Genomic DNA, 14,389 nt, shown 5'->3' with positions numbered 1-14,389 from the left:
TGGTATCAGAAGGAGGACGCCACTCAGAAGAGAGAATACCATGCTCATAAGCTTCACCATATACACAAAGAAGAGGAAAAAAAATAAAAAGAAGGTTCCAGGCAGTTTTTGCAAGAGGTATTTAGAAAATAATTTGAGCAACGATGACAATCGGAGATAGTTACAGTCTATCTCTGATTAATATCCATGCAGAAATGAAGTACTAATCCAATAACTAATCTTATACAATTACTTACTATTTGTACCTGCTGCTTTTAGTTCCAGTCAGTTATCAAAAGACAGAGGATAAACAGGTTCCTTTCCTAGACATTTCATGCACACAATGTTGTGCCCCTGCCAAGAGAGAAATGTATGTATGCATTAAATGAACTTTAAGTTTCATTTAATTTCTGCAATTTTTATGTCTGTCAACAGTTTACGGGCATTCGGCCCAATTCCGTGACAAAGGGGACGGGGGACCCACGGGCCCACGCCCCGGGAAAAAGGGGAAAAGGGGAAAAGGGTAAGGAGATGGCCCTGAGAGCAAAGAACAGCGGCAACAATCTGAGGAGAAACAAACTAATTTACTAAATAAGATATCGGAATGCCAAACAACACACTATAATACAATATAATTACAATTTAAGCTGATAAATTCAATGCAGAGAGAGAGAATGTCCCAAAATCAAGGTAGGCCTTACTCTACTACCGACGATAAGACGGCTGGAGAGCGAGGTGCTGCCAAGACGAGAGACGGCGGAAAAAGGGACAAGGTCTCGTGATCTGCAAGATTTTATACTGCGAGCTTTTATCTTTTCCCTCCGGCTGGGAAATGGTAACAGAGGAGCAAAGCACCGTGGGGACTGTAGTAGTCCTTCTCTTCTGAGAACCAGGTATATCCACTACATGATGTTATGATGTGGAATACCAATAACCGAAAATCACAAAACCATGACAATGTCCTTGTGTTCCCTTCATAACACCTTTTTTTTTTTTTTCCCCCCCCATCTCCAAAAGGCTTGCTATCACACTGATAATTAAGCATACCATCAACCTGGTATTCTTAGAAGAAAAGAAGATCAAATGTTTCAGTCTTCTTTTGCAGTGAAAAAAAGAAAAATGTTAGCAGTATGTTAGGGTTGCATTCCCAGCAAACTGTTGCTTTTAACACTTTCTCATCAATGTTTACCAGCTACATCAGTACCAAGTATTTTATTGAACACGTGTATTCTTGCAAGGTAATCAGGAAGACAAATTATTACAGAATTCATCCTGGCAACAGTCCTCAGGAATAAAGATGACAAAAGTGTTGTGCAAATAGTCCTATCTGCATTCTTCATTCCTCAGAAGTGAATTCCTTACAAGCTGAATCCCATCACATTAACATTGTCAGGAGATGCTTTTCTGTCTTGTGCAGTCTAGCAAAGGAGGAGAAGAATTAGTCTCTGTATCCAAATTACTGGGCCAGGTACTTCAGGCAGAAAATGGCCACTCAGTGCCCAGACTGCTATGAATATTCCCAGCGCTAATATGATTGAAATGAGAATGGTGTAAAAAAGAAAAGAGAAAACTGTTGTGTGCTATACAGCATAGAGCCGAATAAATACCAGCCATCTGTTCGTACTGAAGATTTCCTACTAGTTTAGAGGCAGCTACTCACTCGCAATATGTTCAACGATTTGGGAAGCTCCATAAGCGTTCTTCCTTTATTCTTTATGATTTCACTGAAGAGAGCGAAGTAGTGCCATTTCTACTCCTGGAAGAAGCAAAGGGTGCTGGGATGCTTATGGCAACAACCAAACTTTTCTGTATTCAGGGATGCTGTAAAAGCTTTTTCTTCAATGTGAGCAAGAGGTAAATGTTCACCGGACAGTCCACCTACAGTCCCTATGAGCTGTAACTCAACTCTTCATCACAAAACAACAGTATTTCATCTCGCATAGCACGTGTGAAGAAGGTGGTTTCTTAGTTGATCTAAAATTGTTTTAGCTTTCTCAGTCTTCCAAGTCTTGTGGTTCTTGCTCTTTTGCTAAGGAACAATGGTGCAACCAGAAAAGAAGTGCTCTGTGTATTCCCTAGTCAACGCAGTAGAGCACTGATGCCTCTTGGGAATGCGTATTCATAAATTATAACTCAGCTGCAGTATGGCTTGAGTTCTGTTTAGACTACTAGACATGCTGCACTTCTGTTTTGAAATATTGTTTTGGATTTTGCATGGAACTTCTACAGTCATTGGGTCTAAAACCTCATTGTTCCAGACCCGTACAACACTTAGAACTGCAACTTCATCAGTCACCTAAATAGTAATAACAACAGCATAATCATCCCTTTTCTAATATTGGATACATGAGTGCTGCCCACAAGATGAGCCTCCATACTGACTTGGTTGATTGCTTTTTTTTTTTTTTTTTCCCTCTTCCCCACTTTAGCCTCAAAAGAGAGCAAGACCATCTGGATTTCAGGCCAAACTGAATACTGTGTTCAAAGCTGGTGCAGGAGAGTGAGTATATTGACTGTTCTTCTCCTTCATTGAAGGTGAACAGAAAATGCTGACTTAGACTTAACAGCTACAATTCATCCAACTGCTACAATTTCTTCTTGTGTATCAATTTCTGAGGTAAAAATGAGTTGTTAAAAAGGTCAGTGAAAGCATCAGTCTTTCACTACAGAAAAAAAATACAATAAGAAGTCTAGTGAAGACTACCAGTTTTCATTTCTGATGTTGCTTTAAAAATATGATTTTCTTTACCCTATAGACATGTAGTGACAAATTTTCCAGAACACCCAACATCCCGCTCTTTTATGCAGCTTATGACACCATACTTGAAGAGCAGACAAGCATTTATGCAGTAGACTGGATCAGTATCATAAATGCTGCTGTCACCTCATTTGGTCAGAGAGTCTTTTGGGAGTTACATTTCCTGTCGCATCCCTGCTGTGAGCTCCAGTACAGATCCCTGCTGTAATGGGTCAGGGAACAGAAAACTCTCATTTCAGTCTCTGTTTTCTGATGTTTTCCCTTTGTGCAGATCTTTTTAATTTTGTACTTACACCCTTTCAGCATTCCTCTCAATTTTATTTTCAAAACACACAACCTCAGAACCTCCTGTTTTATTTGCTAGATGACCTTTTATATCATTAAAAGGTGAGTGCTGTCCCAAAAGTGTTGTAATAGGCGGTTGCGAGGATACGAGGTGTAACGAGAAAGGCCCCCCTCCCTGAAGGAATAGGGACAAGTTGACCAAAGAATGTACCCGTGATGCAGGGAAAATGGCAAACTAAGATGATCCGATAAGCTACCTTTTGATATGTCAGTAGATGGAAAATACTGCTTCATGCTTCACTGCTACATGCCTCAGCAAAAATATCCAATCAGCATTAAGGGAGTAAGCTTTAGATGGCAATAGTGGATAACAAGTATTATAAAAGTAGTGCTATACCTTTGAATAAAAAAAGCTTTTCTTGCTGCTATTGTGTGAATGTGTTTTCACAAAAGTAACATCTTTTTAATTATGTCATCCCACAACATTAGAGGCAGATGTTGGTGGTATGGCAGTACAAGTTGAATCTTCCCACCAATATGCCATTATATTTTGTTGCTATGTGACAGCTGGCAGCAGAGGGGCAGTCTGACAAATGGCATCTGACATGGAAGTGCGTATGAAGCAAATCGGAATTTAATTCCTCCATGCAGAAAACAGGGCACAGACATTCATCGACACTTACTGAGTGCGTAGACCAAACAACGGATATGAATAAAGTGAAAGTTGGACTGCATGGGCAACATTTTCCTAGTAACAACATCATCATCATAGCAGCTGTGAAGCAGAGGCTCCACTGGTGCACATTTTTTAGGTGCACAGTATGCAGGCTCTTGTTCATTGCTGGTGAAAATGCATTGCTAATGGTAGTGAATACTTTGAAAAATTGTGTTTTGTAGCTGACAACTTGCTCTACCAAATCTTTGTTGTAGTTTCATGGAATTAAATAGGAGGTATTACTTTCAGAGTGAGCTACATCTTGTAATAAAACAATATTAAAATAATGGTGCCTTTTGGCAAACTTGAGGTACAGTATGCACTAACAAGCACACACAAGCAGTATTAAAAAGCCTCGTGGCTGAGTTTACTTCCACAACCACTGTGAAGAGATTTGATTTGTCTAAAAAAGCAATGACATTCTGCACAAGAAGTGGATCAAAAGAATCCAAGAGAGAAAAATGTAGTTTCCTCTCAAACTTTTTCAAGATATTATGAAGTTGCAGTATTAGTAAACCAGTAAAGCATATTCTGAGGCAATGTGCTGAAGTAGCTTTTCTTTTTGGGTTTAGTTCATCTGGAGAAATAAGAACAACTTCAAATTTCTTTTGTAGATAAGCGTGTTATAAGTGTTACACTAAGTTTCTTGATTAGTTGCTGTTATTAAAAAAAGCTTTATAAGTGATTATCACTCTAATTTTTATCTCTAAACAAAAGCCAATTACAAATAGGAATAGAGATCTTAACATACTTGGAAGGTATATATGGCAGTGAATGTGCATACACAATGTTTTATGATTTCTAAGTCTTTATTAAATAAGCAGCTAAATGTGGCACAGAATTTGATACTGCACTTCTACAACTGGAACATTGCTGTGACTTGACTGAGCTAAGTGATGGCTCCAGGAAGAAAAGTCCCTGCTTGGGAGCTTTAAACTGTAGGTGGCACTCTGAAATATTTTCATTTTTAACAAAGTATAAAAGGTGATCATAGCCCACGTCCACAGTAACAACTATTGGTGCTAGTGTGTTTCTAAATATACATAGAAGTCTCCTTATCATCCATTTGCAATAACATTTACAGGATTCCAATTTAATACTTTTATTACCAATTGAGTATACAAAAATTGAAAAAAGTTGCTTAATCAACTAAAAATACATTTTTTTTCTCCATTTTTTTTTTTTTTTTGGTTTATAGTAGGTTGCTGTTTTTGCAGGTTTTTTTTTTGCCAATGTTCATGCACCCCCCAGAAAAAATAAATAAAAACCACATCCACAGAGAGAGTATACTAAAGTGTTAAAAATACAGTGAAATGTAAATTCTGTTCATTTTTCTATACTTCCATTTGTACCTGGCACACCTAGCAGACTAGACTATTTACTGTTCATTTCACTGTCTATATCATGCCAACAAACCACTGAGTCCAATGCATACCAGCCTCTGAATAACTATGACAACTGAACTGAATTCCACTCTCTCTTCCTATCCCAGATTCCACCACATTCCAATTCTCAGTTGCATGCTTAAGTTTCTCTACATTTTCCTGAGTCTTTTCCATAGGTTATATGTTGGTGCCAAGTTCCCATAGAGATTAGAAAGAAAATCTATACTGATACTGAGGCAACTGCAATGCAAGGATTCCCTGAAAATAAGCTTTGTGGGCTAAGAGAGCCCAGAGTCATCTAATTGTGCAGGCAAACACAGGCTGACATAAAGCCTCTTAGACTCCATCCCATGCCTCACTTCCCAGTCCTCTGTGGCTCTAGAGAGCTGTCTGTTCATACGCACAGGGGAGTGATACTACCACCTTCCATAAACAAAGGAAAATTAGAAACATGAATGTACTGAAGCACAAAAGCTTCAAATTTTACATTTTCCAATTTTAAAGTATAACACTGGAAATACACTGTACTCAAAGAGTTGTACTCAGTGGCTCAATGTCCAGGTGGAAACCAGCGACAAGTGTTGTTCCCTGGGGGTCTGTACCAGGACGAGCACTAATTAATGTTAATGGTGACACAGACAGTGGGATTGAGGGCACCTTCAGCAAGCTTGATGATGACATCTATCTGGGTGGTGCAGACAACACACTGAAGGGAAGGAATATCATCCAGAGGGACCCTGACAGGCTTGAGAGGTGGGCTCTGCAAACCTCATGAAGTTCAACAAGCCCAAGTGCAAAGTGCTTGCACCTGAGTTCAGGTACATTCAGCTATGAAGCTCCCAGAATAGCGACATGGACCTGCTGGTGTGTGTCCACAGGAGTCCACAAGGATGATTAGAGGACTGAAACACCTCCCCTCTGAAGTCAGGCTGAGGGAGCTGTGCTTGTTAAGCCTGGAGAAGACAGTAGTAATAGGACAACAGGTAGTGGCTTTAAAATAAAAGAGGGAGATCTAGACTAGATATTAGGAGTAAGTTCTTTACTCAGAGTGTGGTGAGGCACCGCAACAGGCTGCCCAGGGAAGCCACTGGTGCTTCATCCCTGGATGTATTCAAGGCCAGGTTGGATGGGGCTTTGGGCAGTCTGGTCTAGAATAGGAGGCGTCCCTGTCCATGGCAGGGGGGCTGGAATGGGACAGTCTTCCAGTCCAAACTATCCACTGATTCTGTGATTCTATAAGAAAAGAAATGTGCAGAGATTTAAACATTCCACTTCTTGACTTATTGACACAGGGAGATGCAGTGTTAAAGAATGACATGAAAAAGCCCTTGGACAAGAATGCATTGTCCTCACAGCAAATCAAATATCCACGTAGACAGATGCTGAAGAGAACGTGAAGTGTAAAAGCCCTAGTCAGCATTTGGGTCATTTTCCCTGTCAAATTAAGTATACTTCTGGATTCCCAATCCAAGAGCACTCACTAGAAAGCATAGATGTTTGTTTGTTTATAAAGCATAACTTTGTACTGTAAGCAATCCTAGTTCTTACAGCAAGTTCAGATTCATTCCTGTGTTAAGACTTACAGTGGAAAACATTGCCTCCATTAGGCTTTTGGGTAGTTCACTTTCCAGAATGTTTGACTGTTAATTAAACTGCCGGGCTGCTTCTCTGTGTAGTGCAAGGTTCCTTCAAAAACTGACTCCATTCTTCCCTGTAATCCTCAGAAATGTACATGAAGAGGTTGCAAATAAGATCACAGCCTGAACATCTGAAAAGCAGTGTGTCTACATGGATGTAGAAACACTGCAATTCCTAATGGCACTAGAATGAAATAGATCAAAAGGAAGTCATTTAAATTTAATTTACATAAAGGTGGAATTGAACAGAGGGAAAATACTACAAAGAAGTGCGCAGGACAGAAAATGGACAAATCTTGTGTATATGTATATTTATGAGTATATAAGGCTCTAAGAGAAGAAGGAGCACAGTAGATGCAAGTAAGCAAAGAAGCTACATTTCCTGCAAGACAATTAAATGGAAAAACAATGTTGAAAAAAAAAACAACTGGAGACTCTCTCCAAGACACTGTGCTTTCTGTAATCTCAAAGCTGAGTTAGAAAAATACACAACTATCTGTGGTAGCACTGATGTTTTAGCAGTCCATCTTAGTGTTAAGATTACCATGAAAAGAAAGTTCATCTTCAGAGCACAAATACCTCAAGGTCCAGCTTTATTGCTCAGTGTCTTCCTAACAAAAAAGTGAGCACTGCACAGCATCATGAAGTGAAGAAATATGTACTTCAGTCTGAACAGGGGAAAAGATTTATAGAAACTTAAGGTCAGATTCTTACCTCAAGTCAAATAAATTTACAGTGACTCAAAGTTGCTCAGGTGTAACCGGATGAGCACATAGTATAGATACATGATACACAATACATTTGCAGCCTTGCTGAGTGATGATATCAGTCATGAACTTAGGCTTGATAATCAAGTGAAACTCCCCTTTGCTTCAATGACAGTTTTGCGCAGTGAGGCTAAAGAATGACTGCTAGTTTTGGTACAGATCTTTACACTTCCTAGATATTCCAAATATCCTTGACAGTAGATATGGAAGCAAGACAAGAAAAAATTATCATCTGCCAATCCAGCTACCAAATCTTTATCTTTGCTCCTGTAATCACAGAATGGTTTGTGTTGGAAAGGACCTTTAAAATTATCTATTTCCAGCCCCCTCGCAATAGGCAGGGACACCTCCCACTAGAACAGGTTGCTCAAAGCTCCATACAGCCTGCATTGCACATACAAAGATCTGTTCCACAGCAGCAGCTGGAATTGGGGGAGCAATTGTAAATATACTGAATGTAGTAAGGAAAAATCTGGGACTGAAGTAATACACAGAAGAGTGTCTGCGCTAATAACACATTAGAGACAGACACATTTTCACTGAAATTGTACAGATGCATGCTATTGTTCTGTTGCGGATTTCAGGAATTGCAATTCATCTTATTACAAATTTGCTATGGTACTGTTTCCATTAAAAACTCACAACTGGCTACATTTCATAGAGGGCTACAGAGTTCAAACCACCTTCTTTGGCAAGGAAATATCAGAAATAGTACTTCTAGGTCCAAAATATTCCAGGCACTAAGAAGGATCTAAAAGCAATTATCACTTAATGATGAAATAAGTGTAAAAAAGCATAACTATTCTCTTCTGAATACAATCGGAAATAAAGACCATTAATATGGACTGCAAAAATTATTGTCAGTAGTTCCATGCTTTCAAAAAGCAGGAGGATTGCACGTCTCTCCTCCCTGCAGCCACACAGCCCCTTCTATACTCAAAATTTAAAACATGCCTCTGAGTATGGTGTACCAGTCTGCATCCACAGTTTAAACCCATATGTAAGGAGAAAGAAAAACCAACAGCCTGATGGCTGTTGGAAAATCACAGCCTAATGAGTACAACAAGCACCGGAACCTAGCAGGCCTTTCACAAGTACGTGTAGTTTCCCCCTCTCTCCAGGAGATGTAAAAAAAAACTGTCTGAAAACAGACAGGCAAAATGTAGTCTCACTCTTCCTATTGTTCTTGAAACATAGAAATCTGCGTTATATAGAAAGCATGAATAGGCTGTTGCAGCACTTCAGCTCAAAAATAAATTAACTGCTCTGCACTCTTGGTTTTCTGTATCCAAGGTTACCAGTTGTGTTTTTTTATGAATGCTGGTGTTTACTTCTTGCATTTCATTCTTGTTTACTTGTTTTACATACATAAAAGAGAGACTGAAAAAAATATGCATAACAGATAGTTGCCATTTATAAATGGGGACAGAATGTTACGTGCCAGTGACAAATTTGCCAAGTATCTTCCTTCTCAGCACAATCTGTGACAAAAGCTCAGAAAGCTACATGGCACATAACAGCTGATGCTCATGACTATTTAAAGCCCTGGATCACAAAGCCCTGCCAATGCCAGTTTTTCCATACAGAACCTGGAGGAACAAAGGTGCCAAGAAATACTTGGGAAAAGCAAAAAGGTGGGATGATTCTTCTGATTAGAAAAATATTAAATCCACAAATAAAGCGGCGCCACAAGGTTTGGCATGAAGTGAGCTGCAGAGTAGCCTCCTCATTTTGCAAGGTCCCTGGTGCTCTGTCTATCTTTGTGAGAGAGTCTTGCATGAAAGACTTCAGTTTCATAACTGAAACTACTTGGGGCCATCACATAGATGTTGCTTTAAGAATTCAGAGCATGGTATAAAAAAGTTAGAATTCAAACTGCTAGTACGTTCAGCTTCTGAAACTGTTATCATACTTCTGGCTGGAAAAAAACACAATACAGTAACATTAAAAAAACATTAAGAGCTACCGAGATCTTTTGCAGTAATAACTTTAGTGTCTTTGGACAAGTTAGACAAGCATGCACTCTGCTCGTGTTTGGGGACAATGGTACAATTTATGAGGCCTGCAATTCCATGGATTTCAACCAATCCACAGGGTTTTAGGGTTGGGTTTTTTTTTTCCCATTTGTTGTTTTGGGTTTTGTTGTTTTTAAATATCTACTGAAGGTCTAGCCACTTGGCATGAGGAATAAAGACCACACAAATGGGACAGGTTTATAATCCTCAAGATATACCCAGCCATTTAAGACAGCATCACATAGGACAACACAAGCTTTTGAAACAGTAGATGCTGGAGTTCAAAGATGGTTTGCAAAAAACAAAAAAACACAATTCTGCAGTCCACATTAATAATTCATTATCAGTCAAATTTAATCAAGCAGAGAAATTGAATGAATGTAAGCCTACAATAGTTTTCCACGTGCACTGAAAAACAGAAGAGGTAACTAAAGAGTAGCTTCTTGTTAAACACAACTTGATTTACTCTTCTATTTCCTAATATATTTTCAACTTGCTACTTAGAATCTAACCCTCTCCTTTGGTGGATCCCATCTGCTTTCAGATTTGAGAGTGCTCTCAAGTGACTCTGAGGAGCCATAAAGTAAATTCAAATAACCCAACAAAAAATGACACACACATACTATCCAGCTACACGCCACTACGGGCAGGCTCCCAAGTCTTGGGAGCCTGGATGTGTTTCCCACTGAAGTAGTAGGAGAGCGTGTGCTGGCACACACCAGGTCTCCAGATGAGTTGTGTCCTGGGGATAAGGCAGAGTCCTAAGGAGGAGGGAAAGCCAGCAGAGGAACAGCCTGTCCCTGTCCATGACTGAGCTGTCACACCCCATAGTGGCAGTGTCTGAACTCCCTAACTAATCTTGCCAAAGAAAGGGAGTGTTACCAAGCTGAACATTCATATTGGTCACAATCCTCACTCTAAAACTTACCACACAAATGTTGTGGAATTTTTCCTTTACCTACTGCAGAATGATTTTCAGTATCCAATACAATACATAACAAACTATGTATTTTATCAATTATATCAAGCATCAGACAAAAAACTTTGCAGAAAGGCAGTGGAGAGCAGAAATCTGACATAGCTATTCAGAAAGAAAAATGACAAAGATGGATAACATAGGAAACAAGATGAACAAGGAATTCCATTTATCTGTAAGTACTCAGAAGTCTCTGGATATAGTACCTTTCTTACTCCACAGAAAAATTAATCCTTTAGACATGCAGAATACAGTACAGCCACTGTATATACAGAAAACAGATATACAACAATATCACTAAGGCTTCACCTTCATCTAGTCCATTCAAGTTGATCCAGTTAGCTAAGTGTTTTTTCTCCTCAAATTTTTTTTTATTCCTGTCGTGTACAGTAGCTATTGCAGATACTTGTTACCATAGTGATAAACCAGGCTGTGGAAGTATAAGCAAAAAGCTGTAAATCATTACTGTAACTAAAAAAAAAAAACAAATTCAGTTAGCTATTTCTTTGCTGAGTATTTATCAAGTTTTACATTTTCATTTTTTTTGTGTGTTTTAAGGTATGTTATTCACAAGAATATCTGGAAAAAAACAAAAGACTTTCAAATCAACATGTATATCTAACAAAATGTAATTGCATGATCATTTGTGGAATACTTGAGCCTGTCTCAGAAAGTCAATAGAGCGTGTACATAACTCTAAGCACGTCCAGCTGGCTTTGATTAATTTAAATATGCTGGAGAAACACATACAGTCACATACTTCACTGACTGGAAATCAGAAGTAACTTTGATACCAAAGAGTAAGGCATGAATATATTCTCCTTTTAGTATGGTGACAAAGATTTAACATTGTAAGTCTGGTGTACAAATGGTGTACAAAGCTTTTTTTCTTTTCTCTTAATTACTTTGTGGTTCTATGTTGAATATCGAAGTCACCTGCTTACAGACCTGGAACGCATCTTAATTTTTCTTCAACTTTGTATCCAGTCATCGTGTTTTGTGCTAAGCTTCACTGTTTCTTTTCTGCCATTTCTGGTCTCAGATGCTATAGTATATTTATTTAGGGCTAATAAATTACTGATCAATACCTAAAGAGAACACGACTGTAGCTAAGCATAACAGGAGCCCTATAAAATACCTTTGCTTGGTAAGGATCTGGCATGACAAAAATTTCAATTAGTAAAATTTAAATGAAGAACAGAAAAAGATGAAACATCCAACTGCAATCCCTGAGAGCTAATGTCTTTCACAATGATTTTACCATAGAGGTTGGCAACTGTGTGTGCTTTGTGATTCTAAGATATTCATAAAATACCTCATTCATCACCAAGAGATCACAAAACAGAACTAGGATGCTCTACATCATTCTAGAGGGCAGAGTTGTCAGAAACCTTTTACAAAACTCTTTAGCATGGAAAGTAATGTGTTATAAGACATTCAAATATCTTAAAAAAATAAATAACTACAGTTTTGTCTGACTGATCCTCGAGGTTCAGTAAAGCGATACACTGAGCTGCTTGGGATTCAGAATTGTTTCTTACCAACACGGTGGGTTTCCACTCAGCTCATCACTGTCTCCTCACAGATTTCTCCTCCAAGAGCAAGCTCAATAACCCACAGCTGATTCTCTAAGATCCACAAGTTAACTACAATTGTATATTTCTATGCTAGAGTTTACCAGAAGCTGACAAAGAAAAGCCCTAATACAGTACACATCATAGTAGAATCTATATTTTATGCTGTTGGCATATTTAGACTTCAGCAAGACGTGTACCTTTTCTTATGTCTGCTCACATCCTGAATTAATGTCATGTAGAATGCGGTTCCTATTTCTCATCAACTGGATTCACTTAGTACTGCACTGCTGTATTTGAAACTACATATGGTTAAGAAAAATTAAATGAACAGACAGGATAGGTTACTTGTATTTTTTTTTTTCCAGTATCCGTGACTTTCTTCCAATATTACACACACAAGTCTCCGATTAACCTTAGCTCAACTTTACATGAAGTATACTCTAAAAAACCAGTATTGACAGAGTTGGATTTTTTACTCATTGAAAACCAATTTCAGGTGAGAAAAACAAGAGAACAAAGAATTCCAAACAGTAAAATCTTTCCCTACCTAAGGTAATGTTATTTCATCACAAGGTTCTTATATAACTAGAGACACTTATTTTGCTTTAAGATGATTCCCTCAGAAACGTGACTTTAGCGAGACAGGGTCACACATGAATTAAGTGACTGCTTGTGTAACAGGATGATCTTTGAGTAACTTTAATAATTTAACTCACTTAAATTTCATAAGTATGCAGCCCAGAATTCACTTCAAAATGTTAAGCATAAAAACTTTTTCTCGCTCCTGGCATGGCTCAAAAACAATGTTCTTGCACAATGGAATAGGGTGCTTTACTACATCAGTCTGGGAACACATTTACAACCAAAAAAAAAAAAGAATCAGTCTTCCAATATAGAGAATATATCACTGTCATAATTTCTCCTAGAGATGTTAAGTGTAGATTTTGAAATGCAACAACTACAAAATTACTGAAGACTCACTGTGCCAAGGTTTAGTCCTCTTCACATGCAAACAGCTATACTTTACTTGCTTAAGCTATGAAATTACAGGTGTAAATACTGATATTTCATAAAAGTAATTCTAACTTCATGCAGCACATTAGGAAAAATTGCACTGAATTATAAAAAAGAGAGACAATGTGAAGAAGAAACAGCAACAGTTATTTTCACTACAGAGAGAATTCATTTTAAAACATTGAGGTAACTATATTAAAACTGTTACTGGAATAAAGAATGCAATTTCATCTCTGCTTGTATACCACTTGGCATACATCTATTGAACTCCCAAAAAACTATATCAGTAAATAGCTGACATTATGGAACTAAGTAATCCAGTGCCAGGAAACAAAGTCAACAGTGAAAATTAAACAAACAATATATTTATATCTATAGAAATAATATTTTATTTTTGTCCAAACAAAAACCACAAAAAGAAAAGTATGCAATAAAGCAAAAGGTTCAGTTATACTGAGAAAAATAAAAACCGATCACCCTCTATGAAATCACATAGCCATCTTTAAGATAGAGTCTGGAATTAAAGGACTAAGCTAGTCAGGAGGTAGCACTGCTAGCAGTTGCAATTTTGAGGCAGTCAGCAGAGACATGGCTAACAGAGCTTTTATGTTCCTCGCTGCCCACAAGTGTTCAGACTCATACTTCCTCTTCCTTAGGGCATAAACCCTGTCCTGTCCCACACAGCATGTAGTCACATTCTTAACACTCAGTAGTGCTTTGGTAGACACAGATACTGAACTGATTCCCTAATTCATACAAGCTAACTCACAGTTCATTATTAATTCAATTATTTTCAATACTATATTTCTGTGAGTTTTTCAGATATTGCAGAAATAAAAAATATTTCATATCATTTTTTGTATTTCTAAAGCTCCCAAGTTTTCCCTTCTTTGTATGCCAGATGATGCTGACATATGACAGCTGCTCTGAAATTAATGTCTCCTATTTTATTTTGTTGGCCTACAACATCAGAGGCAGATGTTGGTGGGATGGCTTTAGAGGTTGAACCTTCCCACCAATATTCCATTACATTTTCTTGCCATGTGACTCATGGCAGCAGGGAGGTAGTCCAACAAACTGGTGTGTGGCATAGAAGTGTGTAGGAAGCAAAAGTGTGTCATTTAATTCCTCCATGCAGAAAGATTTGTACTCACTGACACTCATCAACACTAACCCTAATAGTAGATGATCTTACAATCATTAAGGTTGGAAAAGACCTCTATGATTCTATATACAATACTACTGTTGCCTCAGTCTTCTGGAAAAAGGGTTCCATACTTG

The 14,389-nt window shown here is 38.1% G+C and overlaps 1 long non-coding RNA gene across 4 annotated transcripts in view; it reads right to left on the bottom strand.

Annotated features, from left to right (window-relative positions):
• LOC110399833 overlaps window positions 1–14,389 on the bottom strand; it is a 296,244-nt gene that overhangs the window by 265,523 nt on the left and 16,332 nt on the right. The window contains exon 2 of one of the 4 annotated variants that reach the window (XR_002439428.1): window positions 237–333. The exons of 2 other annotated variants lie outside the window; for them this stretch is intronic. This is a non-coding gene — a long non-coding RNA (uncharacterized LOC110399833). The remainder of the gene's footprint in view (window positions 1–236; window positions 334–14,389) is intronic. One more of the 4 variants, XR_002439429.1, reaches the window with a different exon arrangement.

This window comes from Numida meleagris, chromosome 5 (assembly GCF_002078875.1).
Source record: "Numida meleagris isolate 19003 breed g44 Domestic line chromosome 5, NumMel1.0, whole genome shotgun sequence".
NCBI lineage: Eukaryota > Metazoa > Chordata > Aves > Galliformes > Numididae > Numida > Numida meleagris.
Note: the sequence above shows the minus strand (reverse complement) of the source record. Positions and strands in the feature narration are given on the sequence as shown.